This window comes from Chiloscyllium plagiosum, unplaced genomic scaffold (assembly GCF_037043375.1).
Source record: "Chiloscyllium plagiosum isolate Xiang-an unplaced genomic scaffold, Cpla_swu_hap1 HiC_scaffold_48, whole genome shotgun sequence".
In the NCBI taxonomy this organism is placed as follows: domain Eukaryota; kingdom Metazoa; phylum Chordata; class Chondrichthyes; order Orectolobiformes; family Hemiscylliidae; genus Chiloscyllium; species Chiloscyllium plagiosum.
Genome location: NW_028270186.1, coordinates 6,492,195 through 6,516,569, shown reverse-complemented (window position 1 = coordinate 6,516,569; position 24,375 = coordinate 6,492,195). Strand labels below are relative to the sequence as shown.

Here is a 24,375-nt window from a genome sequence, read left to right as displayed (position 1 = left end):
TACAGTTATGAAAGATAATTGCTACACTTGAAAGGAAGACACTATAAATGTCCAGAATTAATTATTTCCACTTCACAGAACCAGAAAATGAGACTAAAACTGACTTTGGCAGCCTTGGCTTTAAATCACAAGGAGAGTAATGCCTGGAGCAATAACCTGCATTTATGTAGCACCTTAAATTTGCTGCAGAAAGGTTTCTGAAAGAAATTTACCGACGGTAATCAGACAAAAATAGCAGACATGAGGAGGAGAGAGACCAAAAGCTTTGTCAAAGAAGGATCTTCGAAGAGGAACAAGGGTGATCAGGGTGCAGGCAATTGTTGTGCCCTACCTTATTGAAGGCATCAACAATAAAATGGGAGCACAAGAGACCAAAGTCAGGCAAAGGGCATGTTTGGGGCATGGACAAAAGAAGTGAATGGGGATTAGAGGTCAGGAATATCAAGAATGTGAATTTCAAAATTGGAAGTCTGGAGGCATGTGATCCCAGGGTCAGGAATGATGGATGTTAAGGGCCTGGCATAGGATAAGACTCAATGAGCTGAGATGAAGGTTGCAGAGAGTCGAGGATGGATGGCCAACGCGGACAGCAGTGGAACAGTTGAGGTTGGAGATGATAAAGGACAGTTTAATGTCTCCATGCCTGATGGGCTGAGGCAGAGACAGAATTCCACTAGGTTCAGAAGTGGAAGCCTTTGTATGAAAAATGATGTAAGCATGGAAGCTCACCTCAGAGTTGAATTGAACACATCAAACAGAGTTCACTATGAGACAATTACTGCTGAATCTGCAGCATTGCTCATTTCTGTTCCAGTGAAAGACTGTCCTCTTAAAATAAAAAAAATCTATCAAGCCAGATTTATGTCTGGGATCTGACTTGTCCAGTAACAATATCAGCTATAATGATAACAAGAGAAGGAAGCCATGGTGCACAATATAGGGGAAGAGACAGATAAACTAGGAATCAGGAATAAGATATATGGTGGAGGAAGAATAAGAGAGAAAGTCAAACATTCTCAGCCAGGCTTACAGCACTCCTATCCATATCTACAAAATAAAGTAAATAAGAGTGTTGAATTACAGGCAAATTGTTCTGTCCAATTGCTCCTGGAAACAAGTTGATGTTCTAAAATAGGGGAAGAAGCAAAGGAGGAAAGGTAACGGTATGAGTTGAAGAGAGTTTGTAAAAGGTTAAAGAGAAAGTCCCAGAGGTTTCAAGTTCAGAATTCATCAGAAAGCTTGTGCTAATGAACAAAAAAGGTGCTTTAACTGCATCAGTGTAGTCCATTGGCCATCAATTAAGGGGAAAGATGTAGAGGAATAAATCTGCATGGAAATTACAGAGAGGTAGAAACATGATAGAGTAGCTGTAATGGAGACTTTAATTATCCAAATGTATACTGGGATTGTGATGGTGTAAAGGACAGAGTTGGGCAAGCATTCTTCGATTTTAGTCAAAGAAATTTTCAACAACAGTATGTGTTCAGTTCAACAAGAAAGGAAGCACTGCTAGACCTGGCTTGAAAGCATGAAGTAGGCCAAGATGACCAAGTGTCACTGGGGTGCCTTTCGGAGTCAGTAATCATTCTAGCATCAGGTTTATGTTTAAAATACAAAGAGACAACAGAAATCCATAGTAAGAATTTTTACCTGAGGGCAATTGACTTCAATGGAGCAAGAACAGAGAGGGAGGTCAGATAAATTACAATCAAAGGTTGGCAGTAATAAATGCCAGCTGAACAATGGGCTGACTTCAATGAAGAGGTGGTTCATCACAGAGAAGATGCATTCCCTCAAATTGGAAGTGGGGAACATGGCTGAGGTAATAAATGAATAAAAACTTACCATTTGTCTTTAACAAGAAAACTGATGACCTGGTGACAATGAATGGAAATGCAGTCAGAAGAAGAATTGATAGGGAGGAGGTAACAGACAGGCAGTTCGTACTAAAAGTTGATCAAGCACTGGGACCAGATAAGATGCATTCAAGGATACTGGAGCAATGAGAGTGGAAATCGCTGAGCCACTGGTCAAAATATTTCAATCTTCCATTAACTCAAGAGTGGTGCTTGAGATCTGAAGAATTTCACGCATTACGCATTTGTTCAAAAAATGGCTGTAAGGATAAATCAGTCAATTATAGACTATTCAATTTAACTTCAGTTAAGGCAACTTCGGTAAAACAATAGTTCGATGCAGAATTAACAGTCATATGGACAAAAAGAATAAAAGTATGAACTATTTTCAAAATGGGGAGACAATTCAGAAGTCTGAAGTGCAAAGAGATTTGGGATTTCTCGTCTAGGATTTTCTCAAGGTAAACTTGCAGGTTGAGTCAGTAGTTAGGAAGGCAAATGCAGTGATGGCATTTAGTTTGAGAGGACTTGAATATAAAAGATGGGATGCACTACTGATGCTCTATAAGGCTCTAGCCTAAATGCATTTGGAGTAGTGTGAGCAATTTTGGGCCCCATATCTCAGGGAGGATGTATTGGCCCTGGAGCGTGTTCACAGGAGGTTCACGAGAATGGTCTCAGAAATGAAAAGTTTAACCCTTGAGGAATGTTTGAGGATTCTGGGTCGATTCTCAATGGAGCTTTAGAAGGTGAAATGGAATCTAATTGAAACTTACAGAACACTGAATAGCTTGGACAGAGTGGATGTTGGGAAGATGTTTCCATTGATAGGAGAGACTAGGACCTGAGGGCACAATCTTAGAGTAAAGGGAAGACCATTGAGAACTGTGATAAGGGAAAAACGTCTTCAGCCACAGAATGATGAATCTAAGGAGTTCACTGCCACAGGCCAGGTCATTGAGTACATTTAAGATGGAGATGATGAATTCTTGATTTTCAAGGAGATCAAAGTTTACAGGGAGAAAGCAGGAGAATGGGGTTGAGAAACATATCAGCCATGATTGAATGGCAGAGCCAACTCGATGGGCTGAATGGCATATTTTCTGCTCAAACGTCTTACCATCTTATGGTCTAAATATGGGTAAATTAAGAAGATCCAGAGTGGATTTCTTTGGGGAAAATCATGTTTAACCAACTTGCTCAATTTTATTTGAAAAGGTGACATAAGCATTGATGAAGGTAATGCTGTTGTTCTGATGTACATGGGCATCTAAAAGCTGCTTAATACAATGTCACACAACAGACTTTATCAATAAAATCAGAGCTCGTGGAATAAAAGGGACAGTGGCAATATGAACTCAAAATTGCTTGATAGATAGGAAACAGAGAGTGATGATTAAGGGATTTTTTTCAGGCTGGAGCAAAGTTTTCCCAGAGGTCAGTATTGGGACCCTTGGTTTTCATCATCGAGATCGTAGTGTGTAAGGGCAATTTTAAAATTTGTGGATAACACAATACTTGGAAAACTTATGAACGGTGAGGGGCAGTGCAGAGCTTCAAAAAGTTGTGGAGTGGGAAGATTGGTAGCAGATAAAGCTCAATGCAGAGAAGTGTGAAATGATGTATTTTAGTAGAAAGAATGTGGAGATTCAATACAAAACAAAGGCATTACTCTAAAGAGTGTGCCAGAAAGGCCTGAGAGTACCTGTGCATATGTATATTCCAAATGTCATTACAGGTGGCAGGGCAGGTGGAGGTCGACAATAGACAATAGACAATAGGTGCAGGAGTAGGCCTTTCTGCCCTTCGAGCCTGCACCACAATTCAATATGATCATCGCTGATCATCCTTAATCAGTATCCTGTTCCTGCCTTATCTCCATAACCCTTGATTCCACTATCCGTGAGAGCTCTATCCAACTCTCTCTTAAATGAATCTCGAGACTGAGCCTCCACTGCCCTCTGGGGCAGAGCATTCCACACAGCCACCACTCTCTGGGTGAAGAAGTTTCTCCTCATCTCTGTCCTAAATGGTCTACCCCGTATTTTTAAGCTGTGTCCTCTGGTTCGGCACTCACCCATCAGCGGAAACATGTTTCCTGCCTCCAGAGTGTCCAATCCTTTAATAGTCTTATATGTCTCAATCAGATCCCCTCTCAGTCTTCAAAACTCAAGGGTATACAAGCCCAGTCGCTCCAGTCTTTCAGCGTAAGGTAGTCCCGCCATTCCAGGAATTGACCTCGTGAACCTACGCTGCACTCCCTCAATAGCCAGAATGTCTTTCCTCAAATTTGGAGACCAGAACTGCACACAATACTCCAGGTATGGTCTCACCAGGGCCCTGTACAGCTGTAGAAGAACCTCTTTGCTTCTATACTCAATCCCTCTTGTTATGAAGGCCAGCATGTTATTAGCCTTCTTCACTACCTGCTGTACCTGCATGCTTACCTTCATTGACTGGTGTACAAGAACACCCAAATCTCTTTGTACTGCCCTTTTACTCAAATTGATTCCATTTAGGTAGTAATCTGCCTTCCTGTTCTTGCCACCAAAGTGGATAACCATACATTTATCCACATTAAACTGCATCTGCAATGCATCTGACCACTCACCTAACCTGTCCAGATCACCCTGTAATCTCCGAACATCCTCCTCACATTTCACCCTGCCACCCAGCTTAGTATCATCAGCAAATTTGCTAATGTTATGACTAATACCAGCTTCTATACCATTAATATATATTGTAAAAAGCTGCGGGCCCAGCACTGATCCCTACGGTACCCCACTGGTCACTGCCTGCCATTCCGAAATGGAGCCGTTTATCACTACTCTTTGTTTCCTCTCAGCCAACCAACTTTCAATCCAAGTTAGTACTTTGCCCCCAATACCATGCGCCCTAATTTTGCTCACTAACCTCCTATGTGGGACTTTATCAAAAGCTTTCTGAAAGTCCAGGTACACCATGTCTACTGGATCGCCCTCATCCATCTTCAGAGTTACAGTTAAAAACAGTTAAAAAATCAGATAGTATCCTTGGTTTTAGTAATGGGGCACAGAATGCAAGAGCAAAGAGTTTATGCTAAACCTATGTAAGACTCTGTGCAGTTCTGTGCTCAATGCTCGGGAAGGATGTGAACACATTAGACACTGTGAGGAAGAAGTTTACAGGAATATTTCAAGGACAAGAGATTTCAGTTATGCAAATGGGTTGGAGAAGTTAGGATCGTTTCTTTGCAGAGGAGAAGGCTAAGAGAAGATCAGATACAGTTGATTCTGATTAAATGCGATCGTTCCGTTCTTATGTGATCTCGAAAATCATGCAACAGCCACGTCGTTTAAACTAATGGGGTTGGAATCACATTGTAGCCAATATAGGTCAGGAAAGTTCGTATTCTACAAATAACGATCTAAATTCTTCAATTGTATTAAAGCCAAATCGCTGTACAAAGTTTTCAAATCACAAGGCTTGTCAGAATTGATAGGGAGAAATGATTTTCACTCGAGAAAGGATTGTGAATGAGAGGGCACAGATTTAAAGTAGCTTGTGAAAGAAGTAAATGCAATGTGAGAAAAGAAACATACTTACACAACAAGTAGTTAGTGTCTGGAATGTACTTCCCCCATGTTAAGGAGACACAGTTTCATTCAGATGGTTACATGAAGAAAGACAATGTGGAAGGTTGAAGGGGATACACAGGAAAATGTCATGAGGTCATCATGCTCATTTGAACAACCAATGTGATCATGATGGGCTGAATCGCCTTCTTCTGCTCTGTAGCAGTTCTGAGATTCTGTGACTACATTTTGAAAGTATTTCTTTGGCTGTAAAGTGTTTTCAGACATCGGTGTTTTTGAACAGTGGTAAATTGCAAGTCTCTCAATCCAGTTGAATCATTTAATGCCATGGCATGTTTCTCACCTTCTTGTGGGTGAATTCCTGTTTCACTCCCAGGACAGCCATCTTACACTGAAAGCTTATCTCGATCTTGTAGCTGCATAAAAACTCTGTGTACGATTTCCCCTTCCATGAAGATGATGAGGGAGGGGTTGAAAATAGGAAATAACAGGGCGAGTCATACAAGAAATAAACTTACCCTCAAATAAATGCTCAGTGCAGAGGCTCACAAGTGACTTTCTTGGCTGACCATCAATTGAGGCCCTGAAGTGATCAAATACTGGTCTCTTTAAGAGTCTTTGCTCGCTGGCTCACCAATGACCTGCCTCCCTGATGTTTAAGAAAGGTGGCCACTTTCCCTGGGAAACCTGCTTAGTGGTTTGGGGAGGGCCTCCAGATGCTCCAATCTTGCGGCAGTCGTCAGCACAACAGGTGGGCAATGAGGTGGCCTCTGAAAGTCACCTCTGCCTTTGCCTCTGACACCCCGACTCCCCTTCTCTCATCAACCCAACACTCTGTGAGAAGGAAAAAAAATAATTTACCTTCTTGCTGCTGGGGCTCCCAAGGTGCAGGCCTTGACTTGCAGATATAAGGGAAACTTCCACCTTTTGACTGGCAGCAGGTCCTGTGTTGAAACAAGCAAATGGGTGAGTTAGCTCACTGATTAGGGTGGCACATTCATTGCCAGCTCGCACACTTGGAAAAAAATGTGGGAAAATCCTATCCTCTGTTCCAATTTTAACATTGATGATATCGCAATTCAGTTTTCCTGTCAACTTAAAGTCACATACAGCACTTTTGCACTTATTACAGTCAGTTACCATAGAAAGGAAACAAAACACTTTATATTGTGTGCACAATCCTTTGTTTGTTACCATGCATCTATGATCCAAAATCACAAACCACAGAGTACTGTTTGGACTATGCTTCAAGTTTCAATGGCAACGCAGTTTGACAAAATATGTCTTATACATTTAACCACAATTGAGAATGTGTTGCTGGAAAAGCGCAGCAGGTCAAGCAGCATCCAAGGAACAGGAGAATCAACGTTTCGGGCATAAGCCCTTCTTCAGGCCACAATTGTCATCTTGAGGAGTTGTGGAAATGCTAAAATCAATGATCAATGTGGTTGCAAAGTCCACCATCACCAAAACCCATTGCAACATGTTTTAGTTACCTCAAATTAATCACTGATGAAATGAGAAAAATCTTTAACATCAGGTCCAGGGAAGAATAAAGAGAGGAAAGGGGAAAAGGAACATAGGAACCAAGCAAGGAAAGAAATAGTTGAAATATTTTAGTAGGTATGAAGAACATGAAGTGGAGAATTGTAGTTATGTAGAAGAACACAGAAGAGCCCTCCAGGAGCTGAGAATAGCATCAAGCACAGAGCCATCCTGGCTGTCAGTATTTTGTATAACACACACACACACTTGACTGATCAGTATTAAGGAAAAATATTGTCCGGGACACCAATGTCTCTTGAAGAATGTACTTTGAACAATGTGACAGGATCTGTCATGTTCATGGTCTCAGCGATCAGTGTCTGCAGCCTCGTCACTGACCCAAAAAGGTTGCATGCTTGAAGCCCACTGCAAAAATTCCCAGCTGACACTGCAGTGCAGTACTGAGAGTGTGCTGCTTGAATGGAGGCATTAACTTTCAGTATGGACAAAAAACTGAGGACTCAATTACCCTCTCAGGTGGCTATAACTTGACCTCTGTCAGTATTTTATTGCAAGTTAAGGGAGTTGCTCCTTAACATGCAGGACAATACGTTTCACCCAACTCAACTGCACAAAAAGAACGACCTGTTGGGGGGAGTTTGCAGAGAACTTGCAAATTGATTGTCACCTTTCCTACCCCACAACATTCACCACACTTTTAAAGAGCATTGTTGACTGTATAGCATTTGGGGTGGCCTGAGGTTGTGAAACATGTGTTGTAAAGGCAAGTCTTTCAAGTTAGTCCAGAGTTTCATGGTTTATTTGTCAACATTTCATATTGTACTCTGATTGAATGTAACACCAGCCTTCTGATGTTATTAGCAATAAACAGGGTAATTTAGCCAAACAACATTGCCCAGAATCAATACTGAGCATAATCCTGACCTGAATTTAACGTTCACTAATAGAACTGCAATGGAGATATTTTTGATGTGAATATAAATCTGGACAGGATTTGACAGAAGGTCTTGACGTGGAGAATATTAACCAGCATCTTACCTCTGCAAAGCAATTAACATTGTCAATTTTGATTTCAGAGAATCAAAACCTAATCTGAATGAAATTCATGAGCTGGGCCCATCAGCTTAAATCATCCAGTTTCATCAGCAACCTATCCACCAGTATAAGCATGCACATTACCACCACAACACTGGATCTACAATCTGCATGATATGCAGCAGTGATTTGCCAAGACTTCTTCAGGAGCACTTCCAGAACCATGATCTCTACCATCCCAAAGGACAATGGCTGCAAGGAAATGTCACCCCTTCCAAGGTCCCTGCCAAGGCACACACCCCATTTTGATTTCTAAAGCTGTTGGCTGTTCCTCCATAGGTGCCTGGCTCCTTAATCCTGCCATTAAACTACCTCTTTAGGGAGGTAGGAGAGTCATCAGGTGGCCAGTCCATGTTTGGGCCACGTAATGGCTATCTCAGGCCTAGCCCTACCAACATTTAACACATAGCAGGGGGAGGCTCCTGTGATGTGTGAAATCTGGCTGCATTTCATGAGGGAAATCAGGAGGGCAAAAAGGGGACATGAGATAGCTTTGGCAAATCGGGTTAAAAAGAATCCAAAGAGTTTTTACAAATACATTAAGGACAAAAGGATAACTAGGGAGAGAATAGGGTCCCTCAAAGATCAGCAAGGCAGCCTTTGTGTGGAACCGCAGAAGATGGGAAGATACTAAACGAATAATTTGCATCAATGTTTACTGTGTAAAAGGACATAGAAGATATACAATGTAAGGAAATGGATGGTGACATCTTGAAAAATGTCTATATTACCGAGGAGGAAGTGCTGGATGTCTTGAAACGCATAAAAGTGGATAAATCCCCAGGACCGGATCAGGTGTACCCTAGAACTCTGTGGGAAGCGAGGGAAGCCTCTTACTGAGATATTTGTATCATCAGTACTCACAGGTGAGGTGCCAGAAGACTGGTGGTTGACTAAATTGGTGCCACTGTTTAAGAAGGGTGATAAGGACAAGCGAAGGAACTATAGACCAGTGAGCCTGGTGGGAAAGTTGTTGGAGGGAACCCTAAGGGATGGGATGTGCATGTATTGAAAAGGCAAGGATAAGGGATAATCAACATGGCTTTGTGTATGGGAAATCATGTCTCACAAACTTGATTGAGTTTTCTGAAGAAGTAACAAAGAGGATTGATGAGGGCAGAGTGGTGGACATGATCTATATGGACTTTAGTAAGGCGTTTGACAAGGTTCTCCATGGGAGACTGCTGAGCAAGGTTATATCTCATGGAATACAGGAGAACTAGCCATTTAGATACAGAATTGGCTCAAAGATAGAGGGTGGTGGTGGAGGGTTGGTTTTCGGACTGGAGGCCTTTAACCATTGGAGTGCCACAAGGATCGGTGCTGGGTCCATTACGTTTCGTCATTTATATAAATGATTTGGATGTGAACATAAGAGATATAGTTAGTAAGTTTGCAGATGACAACAAAATTGGAGGTGTAGTGGACAGCGAAGAAGGTTACCTCAGATTACAACAGGATCTTGATCAGATGGGTCAATGGGCTTACAAGTGGCAGATGGAGTTTAATTCAGATAATGTGAGGTGCTGCATTTTGGGAAAGCAAATCTCAGCAGGACTTATACACTTAATGGTCAGGTCCTCGGGAATGTTGCTGAACAAAGAGACCTTGGAGAAGTTTGTGCGAAGATTTGTAGGTCGGGTACTTGTTGTTGTGGTTCTGTTCGCCGAGCTGGAAGTTTTTGTTGCAAATGTTTCGTCCCCTGGCTAGGCGACATCATCAGTGCTTGGGAGCCTCCTGCGAAGCGCTTCTTTGATGTTTCCTCCGGTGTTTATAGTGGTCTGTCCCTGCTGCTTCCGGTTGTCAGTTTCAGCTGTCCGCTGTAGTGGTTGGTATATTGGGCCCAGGTCGATGTGTTTGTTGATGGAGTTTGTGGATGAATGCCATGCCTCTAGGAATTCCCTGGCTTGCCCTATGATAGTAGTGTTGTCCCAGTTGAATTCATGTTGCTTGTTGTCTGCGTGTGTGGCTACTAAGGATAGCTGGTTGAGTCGTTTCGTGGCTAGTTGATGTTCATGTATGCGGATTGTTAGCTGTCTTCCTGTTTGTCCTATATAGTGTTTTGTGCAGTCCTTGCATGGTATTTTGTACACTACATTAGTTTTGCTCATATTGGGTATCGGGTCCTTCGTTCTGGTGAGTTGTTGTCTGAGCGTGGCTGTTGGTTTGTGTGCCATCAACAGATGCCTAAGAGAAAGACCACGGAACGAGGACATACCACAACCAAAAGGACTAGCCACACTACCATACATCAGGAGCATCTCAGAACTGACAGCCAGACTACTGCGACTCCTAGGACTCATAACAGCACACAAACCAACAGCCACGCTCAGACAACAACTCACCAGAACGAAGGACCCGATACCCAACATGAGCAAAACTAATGTAGTGTACAAAATACCATGCAAGGACTGCACAAAACACTATATAGGACAAACAGGAAGACAGCTAACAATCCGCATACATGAACATCAACTAGCCACGAAACGACACAACCAGCTATCCTTAGTAGCCACACACGCAGACAACAAGCAACATGAATTCGACTGGGACAACACTACTATCATAGGGCAAGCCAGACAGAGAACAGCCAGGGAATTCCTAGAGGTATGGCATTCATCCACAAACTCCATCAACAAACACATCGACCTGGACCCAATATACCAACCACTACAGCGGACAGCTGAAACTGACAACCGGAAGCGGCAGGGACAGACCATTATAAACACCGGAGGAAATATCAAAGAAGCGCTTCGCAGGAGGCTCCCAAGCACTGATGATGTCGCCTAGCCAGGGGACGAAATGTTTGCAACAAAAACTTCCAGCTCGGCGAACAGAACCACAACAGACCTTGGAGAGCATGTTCATGGCTCCTTGAAAGTAGAGTCACAGGTGGATAGGATAATGAAGAAGGCGTTAGGTATGCTTTCCTTTACTGGTCAGAGTATTGTGCACAGGAGTTGGGAGGACATGTTGAGGCTGCACAGAACATTGGTTAGGCCATTGTTGGAATATTGCATGCAATTCTAGTCTCCCTCCTATAGGAAGGATATTGTGAAACTTGAAAGGGTTCAGAAAAGATTTACAAGGATGTTGCCAGGGTTAGAGGATTTTAGCTACAGGGAGAGGCTGAATAGGCTGGGGCTGTTTTCTTTGGAGCGTCGGAGGCTGAGGGGTGACCTTATAGAGGTCCTATCCATGAGGGGCATGGATAGGATAAATAGACAAAGTCTTTTCCCTGGGGTCGGGGAGTCCAGATCTAGAGGGCATTGGTTTAAGGTGAGAAGGAAAGATTAAAAAAAGAGACCTACAGGGCAAAGTTTTCACGCAGAGGGTGGTGCGTGTGTGGAATGAGCTGCCAGAGGAGGCTGGTACAATTGCACGATTTAAAAGACATCTGGATGGGTATATGAAAAGGAAGGGTTTGGAGGGATATGGGCCGGGTGCTGGCTGGTGGGACTAGATTAGGGTGGGATATATGGTCGGCAGGACGAGTTGGACTGAAGGGTCTGTTTCCGTGTTGTACATCTCTCTGACTCTTTGACTCTATATTGCACTCAGGGTGAGGTGACAGACTCAGTTTGCCTGGAATGGAATCAGGTTGTTGTATGAACATTCCATACCATTGCTCATGTAATATGAGCTCTTTGTACTGTTGCTTACTATTCGATAGATTTACTGCCCCCATGCTCTTTCCGGGTCAGGATTTACAGGGCCTGCTTGGTTGACTATGGCAGAGGAAGACAACTTAATAATCAAACACAAAGGTTCTTGTCTGACATAAGATGTTGTTTATTGCACCACCGCAACTCTGTGCAGATAACAGGTCGTCCACAATTTGCGAATGTTCAATTTGCTACAGTTCCTACTTAAAAATGCAATCCCATTCTGGGGTGTAAAATTAAAAATCTGACAGATAAATATTCCCTGTACTGAAGAATGGCGACTTTGTACTGTCTTACGTTGTATTTGGTCCTGACTTCAAATTAACTTGCAAATGGACTCAACAATAGAACCTGGTCACAATCTAGGAACTGCCTGTTTACTGTACTACAGAGGCTATGCAGAAGACCCAGATGGGTGGTCTTATTCCTTCAAGACCCTAAGCTGTTTCCCCACTAAACCTGTATGACATTATTACAATAAATAGTGTTCAGCATTAATCCTTTCAGGTTCTTACAACGTAATGCAACACTCATGGATGTTAACAATCCCAGGGAATTATACAAAGAACAGAGGATGTTCTAGGCAACATTCTTCCCATCACCATCCCAATCACAAAGAACAAATTAATTCATCATTGCCATTTGGAAAGTGTTCCAAACAATAGCTTCCGAATTTAAGTCCACAATAAAAATCACTGCATTCCAAAAGTCAGTCATTGCACAAATCACACTGGGATATTCCAGAAAGGTACAATAATCTGACACCTAAACTCAAGTTTATTTTCCTGAAAATGTACTGTATTTAATTCTCTAACATATTCATGTTCCTTCAGATCAACATGCTGTAATTGTTCCATCAATATTAAAACCCACACATATAATGTTCTCAGCCTTTGGTTCATGCATTCACATGCTCACTGATTAATATTCAACTCCAACTGCAAATGTATAATGAAAAGAATGATAGTGACAGCACCAAACTGCCCACTACCTTTCAAAGTCAGCCTGTCACAATTTAAAACTAATCATGACACGTAAAATTATGCAGTGAATTTATACAGTTTCATATCTTATAATCCTTGGTATGCTCAGTGTGCCATCATCTGTTATTCTATGTATAAACCATCCAAATTCCTTGACTAGATTGTGGTCCGTAACTCACTACCAGGTATCCGTTATTCTACACAATAACCATCTGAGCTCATGATTAGACTGCAATACAGACATGTACCCATTATTCGATTTATAAACCATCTAAACCTTTCAAATTGCTTCTGATCTGTGACTCACTCCCGGGTACCCATTATTTTACATATAAATCAATCTATCAATTGTTGTCTGACTTGTTAGTCACTCTTAAGTATGCATTATTGTCGACATAAACCACTGAAATCCCCTCAATTAGATTCCAGTCTGTACCTCACTCCTGAAAACTGGGATCAGATAATATATGCTCGTATGAAATGCTTCCCAACCATCATTGCCAAGTTGTGCAAATAAATGGGTGTTATGCACATCTGTACAACTGTGAGAGACTGCTATCGAAGCAAGAGGGAGACCAAGGGAAGAAAATAAAGTGGGGAAAGGACAGGAAGTACATATTTTAGCTGAAATACAGAGAACACCTCAATATATGAGACAGACATTATTTTTCTTTTTTTTAGTCTCTTAAAACAACTATCCATCATTGCAGAAGTACAAAACACTTATTTTACAAATTCTCATGTTAGCAGGACACAAATGCTGCAAACTGTAAAACTACACCTTTCCAGCAGAAGTTAATGAGATATCATCAGGAAATTGTACAGCGTCTGAACAAGCTTGGCTCCAGTTGTATAAATGTTTGTCCAGGTACTCAAATCAGCAAAAAGCTCACTTTCTTATAACATATCAGAGGTCTTGACTTGAGCTGAGTAAAAGAAGCTTGAACTGCTTGCTCAAAGTAGTTGTCTGTTACAAATGCACCAAAACAGTCATGGTTACATTCAGCAGCATGCTGTTAATCACAAATCCCAGCTCTTACATTAATATGAAAGTAATGCAGGAGAGCTTTTTAATAGATTGAAGTTTGCATGCCTCCATTTTATACATGGTCGAGTTCAATAAATTTAGTGTGCTGGAGTGTTGAAGAGCAAGATATTTCATTTCCATCTTTTTAAATATTATCAAGTGGAATGCATTTTATTTGCAAAACTGATCATGACAATGATATCTGCCGACCTATTTATATTTGATCCCTGTGGAATTATCGAGGGTATGGTCCCTTACAGCGAAACAGAACAAAAACACTGAACTTACAAATCTTTTATTCCATCTCAATGTCTGAATACCTATGCATTCATAACTCTGCCCATTTCACAGCACCTCTCTAATTTTGACTCTAATCTCCAGCATCTGCAGTACCTACTTCTGCCCATTTCACAGCAACCATACTGACCACAATTTGACACAGAAAAATCAAACTTTCTAAAGAAATGTACTGAGGTATATGTCATAATCATTAATGAAGAAGCTGGTCCAGATTTTTTACTGTTACCTCTCTTTATAAACTGCCAACCCAATCAATGTTCTGTTGGCTTTGAGATGAGAGAGGTCTTAAAGTTGTTTGGGCAGGATGTCCACCAAGTTTCCATCTCCTCGTCTGTTTAATTGCACATCCTCTGCTGCCTCCTTGCTCAACTTCTGTTTTGCATGAACTGTATATCGTCTGAAAGGAGAAAGTGAGGACTGCAGATGCTGGAGATCAGAGCTGAAAATGTGTTGCTGGAAAAGCGCAGCAGGTCGGGCAGCATCCAAGGAGCAGGAGAATCGACGTTTCGGGCATAAGCTCTTCTTCAGGCCCTCACCTTATCACCCTCACCTTAACCTCCTTCCACCTATCGCATTTCCAACGCCCCTCCCCCAAGTCCCTCCTCCCTACCTTTTATCTTAGCCTGCTGGACACACTTTCCTCATTCCTGAAGAAGGGCTCATGCCCGAAAGGTCGATTCTCCTGCTCCTTGGATGCTGCCTGACCTGCTGCGCTTTTCTAGCAACACATTTTCAACGTTTGAAAGGGTTAATACTTGTTTGCATGAAGAAAGCAGCAGCCGCTGTGATGATGCCACTGTGTCTTGGTCAGAGTAAAAAGGGCACTTGTTGGAGTCAGATATGGGTTACAGCGCTCCTTCCTGGCTCTGGAGTAATGTAGTCATATTTATGTAACCCATCAGTTGTTGTTTGAATACATGTGCAACAAATTGGATTTTGTTTACTCAACAAAACTCTTCTCAGTAGACCAGAAAGGTGCGTATCCTAATCAACATTAGATCATTTTGACCTCGAAGGAAATCACATACATCAGTGATGTCAAAGACGTAATGAATTTTTGCAGTTTTGAGCTTGTCAGTGAAATTGGTCTTCTTTGGTTGCTCATTCTGCTCCTTGTCTTATTTTTATTTTGATCTGAGTTAATGCCAAATAAATTTGGGCATTATGTAAAATTTCTTGGCTCTTAGATATGAGCACATTACCCAGATTTGTCCACCTGCATTTTGTTGGTTTCTCCAGCAGGTCAGACCCGACTTTAATTCTGCCTGTTACAACTGGAGATTAAAGTGTTGAGCATAAAAATAGAAGTAGCTCCAGTTGACTTCAATGTTACTTGTGCAGTGTTCAACTTTTTTTTTGGTTTTTTTAAAAATAACTTGAATATTGGATAAACAAACACCAGCATCTGGAATATTTGCAGGTGATTCCAGAATCTCCCAACAAACTTTTCATACAAGCACTTAGGCAAATCCCAGCACTGTGGAAGATACTTTGAGATTGTTTTACATTTCGAATGGTTGCTAAAGCAGTTCAATGGTCAGAAATATCTCTTCAATTTCTCTCAAAAAGTGCCTCCTTCATGCATGACATCAAGTTTTAGCATTTGACCAGAAACAAGATTTTTGGCCCACTGAATCTTTGCTACTCTTGCAAAGAATAATCCAGTTAATCTAATTCCAAGTCTTTTCCTCATATTCCTGATTTATTTTGTCCTAGCTATTTATACATTGCCCTCTTGAAAGCTACTATTTAATCTATTTCTATAAACTGTCTTGTAATGCCTGTATTCCAAATGCTAAACACTTAATGGGAAGAAAGCGTTTAGGTCATCTCTTGTTCTTCTTTTGTCTTCAGTACATGTCGATTGGTTTATGTTTCAGCCACTGCAAAGTTTATTTTCATTTCCCCTTCATGATTTTAAAATTCACTAACAAATCTCCTGTCAGCTTCCTCTTCTCTAAGGAAAAGAACCTCAATTTCTCCAGTCTCTCCAGATGACTGAAATCCCTCTTCCTTGCAACCATTCCAGGAAATCTCTCCTCTAGCTTCATCAAAGCCTTTGTGTCATTTCTGAAGTTCAGTCCCCATGACTGGACAAGAGTATTTTAATCCCTCTGTGGCTATTTTCTATTCTTGCACACTTTTCGCTTAATATCCTGGCTTTTAGAGGGTCTTCGGATGACCCAGATCCCATGTATGTAATTAACTATTAACTCACTTGTCCTGCCAACTTAAAGATTTGCGCAGAAAAAGGTTCATCATTAGCAAATGCTTTGTCCACAGTGGGAAATTAAAGCCAAAACCTGACCTTATCTTCATCTAACAGCCACTCAAAGATATCAGATAGCAGTCCAGCTTATTTTTCTTCTTCTTCACCCAGATGCTGAGTCCAACTGTGAAAAGGACTGAGATCTGTTAACTCAGCAAAGTTGCAATCAAAACTATTCCCAATACAATGTTTTAAGCATTTTCCTTCCAACACAATGCAGAGCTTTGTGATCTAAGAAAATAATCTTTTGATCAGCAATTTGGAAACTATTATTTTTAGACGTTGCTTGTAACTCAATTTCAGCCCATTATTCAATGCAATCTTTCCTAATCTGTCAAATCATGCACATTTGCTCAGAGACTCGGTGGCCCAAATTGAAATTAAACCAAAGCTTGTTCACTGAGTTTTTAGCCTCCATAGAAAATCTACCTGCATGTCTTGACCTGATATTCCCAAGTAATATGTGGCACAAGCCAGAGATGAACACTGACACTAACAGCTGGCAAATACAGAAGAAATCCATTTACAATCCCAAGTGAAAAGCAACAGGATGTATTTTTCAGAAAACATCAGAAATTCATGCATTCTATTTTAGTAACTAAAAGAAAAGGAGAACATTGCAAGAACGAGTTAACTTGAATGTGATGTGAACTTTGCCAAATTCATTACTTAGTCAAAAAGCACTCAAGAGTTAGCAGTCCAAATGCTCAGACTAATGGTGTAATGGGTACATATATATCTCAACAACAGGTTCTGTCATCAGTAATATCACCTGACATGGTGTTAAAGCATGCACTTCAGAAACTGCCACTCAAAGCAGGGATTAAATATTAATTGGAAGAAAGAGGCACTTTTTTCCACTTGAATTGTATTTGTGCAGCACCTCACATGACCTCAGTATGTCCTAAAATATTTTACAGCCCTGAATACTACTAAATGTCGTCACTGTTGTAACGTAATGATAGAATTCTACTCACTTCTCTCCACTCCTGGCAACTGATCTGCTGTTCTCTTCTTAGATTTCTATCGCCTATCTGAGACTCCCAGGGCCACATTCCCCTCCCTCATCCACCTGTCCAGAAATGCCCTTTCTCCAGCTCCCAGTATCTTCCTCACCATCTATAATGAAGTGTGGAACACACAGTATACATTGTAAGAACATTTTCTGCTCTCTGGAAATGCACACGTATGTATGGAGCATCTTAACTTTGGGGTATAGACTTTGGGTGGAATTGTATTAGGGTCTGAATGATGTAAGGATTAATTCAAATAGGTTTAATTAACCTATTTTTCTAATCAACCTGTTCAGAGTTGTTATTTCACACCTATAGAGCAGGTGGAACTTCAACCTGGGCTTCCTGCCCCAGGTGTAAGGTAGCTAGCACTGGTCCACAAGAGGGCCCTCACTGCAGCTTTTATGCAAATGCTGAGCATTGAGGCAAAATGTTGCCAGTTCAGGGGGATTATTGCCGATGAATGACCTTACTAATGACACTTCTTGCCTCATTAATGTGCAGCTTCCTATTTTATCAAATCTGTCAAACAAACTAGACCCAGAGAATTCTCAACATAGAAATCAGAATGGGTACCTGGTGATTTCAGCTTGCCGCTGTCCATGTTGGACACCAGACACTAACATCTCAGGGCACATTCCATGGCCATGAACCACATGCATCCATAGACATTAGCATCCAATATGTGCCAGCCTTAAAGAACACTCATGGTGCATCTTCAGATGGCTTAAAGCACACTTCAGGATTTCCTCGTTACACCTCGGGACAAAGTGGCAATTATCACTTAAATGCTGCAGGAAGGACACTTTGCACTCAGGGACATGTCTCCAGGGTTTGCACCTTCAGCTGTTCTCTCCATCCCTTACTGCTCATGCACCTGAGCCTACCAGAGTCCTCAAAGCATCCCTAAATGCCTTGTCTTTCCTTTTTGCATCTTTCCTCTCAGCCAGAGATACCAGGCACACAGTTCTGCTGTATTGCTATGCTGTTTAGCACAGATGTTACGACACGGTGGTGAACCCTTCTGTTAATTAAACCACACACCCAGAAAAACTCACCTCGCCTAGTAATCTGTTAAAATATGAGTGACAGAGAACTTGCAAATTCCACTATTTAAAGAAAATAATAGCAATTTATTCCTTAACTCTAAAAGTGAACATTAAACAACTCTAAGCCCCTTTTTTCTTAGCTGCTTATTATCTGCCTCCAACTCTATAATAATAGACCGTTCCAATAAAAACACATATCAAAATTACATCAACTTAATTTCACAACCACACAGTGGCTGTCATTTCCGGTATCTTTCTTTTTTCAGCTGAAGATCTCCCTGGGTCGTCTTTTTTCTCTTTTCTGGTGTGAAGATGTTTCATATGACAATGGCAGTCTTTCTCGATGGTAATTACTATGTCTAACTTTCAAAATGCCTGGTTTTTTTATACCCCCAACATTGGATCATCTCATTGGTTCAATGTTGGCAAAACAGTAAATTCAAACTTGATGAGGTTTTTGTCTCCTGGGACATAACTTAAACTGATTGGTTACATTTGAATTGATGTCAAAATAACTCAGGTATCGATTTCACAGCCAAATGTTCCATATTTTCAATTTTCCAGTACACTCTGAGACTCTAGCTCGTCATCACAGTGCTTGTCAGCTTTCAGTTCAGAACAGCATTCACTCTCTCTTAAAGTTATAGTGCACGCCTTCAATCTCTTAACACAGACACAAAACAGGAAACTTGGAGGCCTCAGTCAAGGCAAGGAACATAGTATGCTGGGATCCCCTGACTAAAGGGTAAGTTAAAGGCAGCCTGTAATATCAGTCCAGAGGCTCCAATGTAATCATTTGGCCACAAAGGGAGCTCAGGTTCAAGATCTTTGCCACAGAAAAGCTAAGAAGCCAAATATTGCACAGCCCACCACCCATCTCTTTCTGCCCTATTGTGGGCAGCTTTCCTCCTGGAAAGGGAGAGACGAAGACCGAAAGGGAAGTGAAAGTAGGTGACATAGCTACAACCTTTGATGCAGGTGGTAAAGTGACCCAAGTGGGTGAGTAGGCAGTGCTCACACTGACTTCTTAAAGCATGGGTTCCTTAACTCATGAGACTAACACTAGTTCCTTTTACCTTTGTCTTGGATGAAATGCTATCTTGATGTTCTGATGCATTGCAATTGGACTGAAGAAGATTACTCAAGACTTCCCTTCTTCACGAGGGACAATAATTCCTTGGTTTGCTTGAAAGTTCATTAGGTAAGCCTACTGTTTCAAATGAAACTGAGCCACTCATGGAAACGTAGGAACAAGAGGTCATTTAGACTCTAGGCCCTGTTCCACCATTCACTGAGAGCATAGCTGATCTGTCATCTAATTCCAAATACCAACCTTTTCTCTTAGATTTCAATTTTCCAAAGATGTCAGCAACCTGAGATTTGAAAATAACAATTGACCCTGCATAATATGCCAGCGAGGGAAGAGAGTTCTAAATGATCGCATGTAACTTTCCATGTGAACAGTGTTTCTGAATTTTTCTCCTGAAAAGTCCAGCTCTGATGTTTTAAACCATGATCCCAAGTGCCAGATTCTGCAACCAATGGGAGTAGCTTCTTCCTCTCTTTCTCATCCGGTTGTTGCCACATATCCATTTATACACTTGTTAACTGAAATCTATTAATATCAAATTCAAGGTCAACAATTGACCAAGAATGAGCTGCTGTTTGCAGAAAAAGTTCCAATCTTCTTGCAGCCTTTGTGTGTATTAGTGCCAATTAATTTCATTACTGAAAGACCTGAGTATAATTTTTCAACTTTGGTCATAATTCAAGATTCCTGAACCACTGAAAATTGTTTCCATAGTTTTGCCCTCTCAGTTCTCCATAATCAGCAAAGAATCAGAGTCAAAACTAAACCAATGCTGACTTGACTTTCCTCAATCGAGACAGCATTAGGACTGTACCTTTTGGTTTCAATACCCTGTTGTAGTGCAGGATAGATCAACTATCTCTCTCCTCAGTGCCATTACTGATTTATCACTGCTCCTTTTACTCCATTGTAAAATAGGCTTGAAAGGACATCTTATGTTGAAGGCTGGAGGAATGCAATGTCACAACTCCACTAGTCCCAAATAAAATATTTTATTTTTCACTTGCTGAAGTGATACCTTATCTTTATCAAGTATTAAACAAAAGATTTATCAACTATGTTTCTTAACAAACACAACAATTGATTTATAATTGAACCAAAAATGATTCAATAAAGATGCAACAATTGCTTAACATTCATACTTAGAAATATAGAAGTCCCTGTCAATATCCCCAAACCTCATGTATAAACAGACACAGACATGCACACACACAAATGTACACATGTTCACTACAGATACCAATTTCCTGAAAAAAATCACTTTGTGCAGTGTGTTAGCCTTGAAGGCAAAAACTAAGGCAAAGAATGTTGCTGCCATGTTCTGGAATGTGTGTTTAAGTCACAAATCATACATGGTTGTCTCTGATATCTTGCAGACACAGCCTGCTCAGGAAATGCAATTTTGGGGTGCTTCTTCAATTACCCTTTCAGAAGAAACAATCGGTTCTAACCTGAACTCAGTTGGAGGGTTTTATGCTCTGAAATGGGAGAGATCAGCTGGCTAGCTTTTTTTTTAACCAAGCATTGGACCAACTCAACTTGTTCTTAAATGGTTTTCCTCTAACTTGGCTGATTCCCAGGCTTCCTGCAGTGATTGTAACAAGGTCAGCAGTTGGAGCTCCTAGAATCTGAGTTCCTCACTTGAGCTGTTAATTCTGGTCCAATCAGGGAGACCTGGCTGACATAAAAAGATTGAATGTCGAGGGTACTGACACTCTGGTACCTGACTCTAAATGAGACAGTACAAAATTCAAGGACTGCTCATGTGGAAACAAAGGGCAACTTGGTTACGGGATGCCAGCCTGTGTGGAGTTATTCCATTTTCCATCAACTGAAAAATGCAATTTTCCAAGCGAGTTGGTGTGTACAGCAAAGCAAAAAGGGCATAGCTATCAACCGTCACGTAATTGACAGGAAGCCTTGTCAGAAAAAAATCTTCAATGTCCCATACTGAACTTGCTCCAGATATTTCCATTAAGCTTGAAATGAATCCATTTTCCACAATCCTTCAAAACTGAAATCCTCCAAACAATACTAAATATTAAGCATCTTCGTAACAACTAGGTATTCCCATGCATGGCATATTCGGTTAATTAAGCAGCAGCAGGATGTAGTAGGGATGGTAAAGGAGGTAGAAGAGCTGGAATTAGCACATAGAAGGATTGTGGGCAAGGACAACAGATCCAAAGTGAATTGGAGACATACACTTGAACTTGGGGAAGAAGATGAAGACAAGCTAGAATGATGGATACAAACAGGAGTTCCTCTCTGAAGTGTATCTCCCAATTAACATAACAGCTGGAGTACTTTTTAATACTCATGTTAAAAATAACGTAAAAGGCATAGAAGACTTAGTGGGAGTACCTCAGTTGGATTCTTACGGCTATGAGGAAATACAGACAAAAAGAAAAGCTTAGAAAAAAGCTGATTTTCACAAATGTGAAGAAGGCAGGTTGATTTGGCGAAAGTGTTTGGGGTACAATAGATTAGGTAGAAACACACTGTTTCCAGAGGCAATATGGTCTAAAATGAGGCATATGAAGCTACAAGATTAAACATGAGATTTCGGACAGGGATCAAAAAGATGTTTTTTAAAACAGGGAATTCTGAGGTCGTGCCATTCATGTCTGGAATTCTTGATTGAATCAGAATTTACATCAAAACTTAAGGTGAGATAGATGTTGGAAGAAAGGAGGATCAAGGGACAAAGGAATCAAATCGAGTTGGAACAACACTGTAAACAGAAGGGCAATTTTTACATGGGGAAGTAGGGCCCACTGTTATATTATTGTGTTGCAATTTTCCGTAATCTGGGAAGTGGGAAGTGGTACTTTGAACTGGAGCAAGGGGAGAGGCTTCGACCTTGAAGTAGGAAGTGAGGTACAACAGAGGTGTCTCTGTGAGCCTGGAGGGACTATGAAGGATGTTTACTTGGGTTAACACGGAGAGAGTGTGTGATGTGAGGGAGAGTGGTAAGAGGTAGTACCTCTTGTGAAGAAAGAGAATGAAGATTTGTGTACTTGAAGAAGCAGAACTCTTTTAGATATTCATTGTTCTTGTAAAAAATCTAAATGTCACCAATTCTATAGCACCTTTTACACTAAAAATCTATCAATTGTAAAGTCAAAATAGTATTTAAAATTAATTGGAATGCAATATGTAGGGAGGCAACACTTAAAAAGAATATGCATAATTCAGAATTGTGGCCAGAAGCTCTGATTTAAATACGACCATGATCAATCAACAGGAATAAAATTCCTACTGACCATGCAGTACTTAATAAAACACAATAATAATTAAATAGTAGTTTCTTATCCAGCAATAAATTATCTGTTGCTGCAGGGAACAACTGTTGTAAAAGATAATCAAAAATAATTTATTCCTAATTGGTACACATAGAGTAAATTTCAATAAATTTCAACAACAGATCAAAAAACAAATTACTGTTCATGCTTGTCGCAAAATGGTGCAAAAATGCAGAAACATTAAGATGAGACCACTTCCTTGCCAAATAAATAATTTGCATCTTCAATGTTAATATTCCATGAAAGCAACAACAACTGACATGTCTCGGGTGCCAGTCAAAGCTCCGTGAGAAGCATTCTTGCCTCCAAATGACAAGATTTTAGATCTTCCAACATCTATATGTAATTGGAACATATAACCCAGGCTGCCCACTTTCAATGAACTGTCCTACCTGCCCTTTCAGGTAAATGTAAAATATCCCATGGGATTTGCAAAGAAAGCATAATAATTCTCCTAGCCAGTATTTTACCTTGAACTAAAATCACAGAAACAGGTTGTCATTTATCTTCCAGGGTTTTGGGAGATCTTGCTGAGTGCAAGTTGATTGTTGCACAAGTGTTTCCTTAACTTTGAGATACCCTGATGGCATGAATGGCATGACATAAATGCAAGTCTTTCCATTCTCCATTGTTTCAACCCTGAGTTTGGTAAACATGAGGAGAGGCTCACACCAACGAAACTCCAAAAATCAGAACCTTCAAGGGGGGCATAGAAATGAGAAGGTTTTTCCAAAAGCAAGGAAAATAGATTTTTAACAAACTTGTTGTCATGAAAAAATTTCAGATAATCCATGGACTACAATAGAGAAGCTGGACCATCATCCTGGACTCATTGAAAGAAGTGGTTCAGCTGTTGGGATGTACAAATTCCGATCCCTTCTCTCACGTTTCTTTTCTTTTCAACTAAGTATTCACTTCCCATGTACAATTTACCAGGATTATCCTTCCAATAGTGTTTCCATTTCATTGCAATGATTTTTCTGAACTCTCTTGGTCCTTTTGCTGGTGATCAGCATATGCACACAAGGAGGAATCTTTATGAGACTTACAGTTCAGTTTCCTGAGAGATAATGTGCCCAGTAAGTGAGATGTGACAGAAGTCACCTTTTACAATTATACTTTGGCCTGGCTGTAAAAATATTCTGACTAGGCAAAGAACATACAATCTTAAAAATGGTTCACATGATTTGCTTCACACAACAGTGAGCATACCCTTAACCCATGCTGTTTGATACTTCCCTGGGAAATTTGACAAGAAACCAAACCATTGAGTAATCTTGAAAACCGGCATCTTACACATTTCAAAGCCAAGGACTGTGGATGTTGCAATTCCAAAAATGTAATTAGAAAGTGCTGCAGGAAGGTCTGGCAGCATCTATCGAAGGAGCAAAAAGTATTTTATTCATTTTGTAGGATGTGGATGTCGCTGGCTGGCCAGCATTTATTGCCAGTTTTTAGATGCCGCTGAAAAGGTGGTAAGCTGCCTTCTTGAACTGTAGTCCACCTGCTGTGGGTTAACCCACAATGCCTTTAGGGAGGGAATTTCAGAATTCTAGGAAACAGTTCAAGTTAAATATGACTCCTCTTCAGGGGATTGAAAAGTAAAGGGTTTCACACTGTAGCAAGAGGGACAGATGGTAAC

General features: G+C 40.8%; 1 long non-coding RNA gene across 2 annotated transcripts in view; it reads right to left on the bottom strand.

Annotated features, from left to right (window-relative positions):
- Positions 1-24,375, bottom strand: part of LOC122543062 (uncharacterized) — a 392,191-nt gene that overhangs the window by 168,030 nt on the left and 199,786 nt on the right. For both annotated transcript variants that reach the window (XR_015754927.1, XR_015754928.1), the window contains exon 5: positions 6,293-6,375. This is a non-coding gene — a long non-coding RNA (uncharacterized LOC122543062). The remainder of the gene's footprint in view (positions 1-6,292; positions 6,376-24,375) is intronic.